The following is a 274-nucleotide window of genomic DNA, read 5'->3' as shown; positions in this document are numbered from 1 at the left end:
TAATCGCACAGCCAACGATACATGTCAGTCCTCGCTCTCTCAACAGAAAAAGCTTATGATATCTGTCTGTGAAGATATTTGGAGCGAAGGCAGTAACATGGTTCACAGACTCAGCGAAAGAGATCGTCGCTGCATTGTGTGGCGGCTGATAGCAGTTTTATGGCTAAGGAATATATGGGTTGCCTCCCCCCTCCCCTTTCACACTTTCTTTCCTTCAACTTTGTATGTTCTTCGTTTCATTATTCTGCTGTTTCCTGGTTTCTTCGTACTCATA

Source organism: Penaeus monodon, chromosome 28 (assembly GCF_015228065.2).
Source record: "Penaeus monodon isolate SGIC_2016 chromosome 28, NSTDA_Pmon_1, whole genome shotgun sequence".
Classification (NCBI taxonomy): Eukaryota; Metazoa; Arthropoda; class Malacostraca; order Decapoda; family Penaeidae; genus Penaeus; species Penaeus monodon.
Note: the sequence above shows the minus strand (reverse complement) of the source record.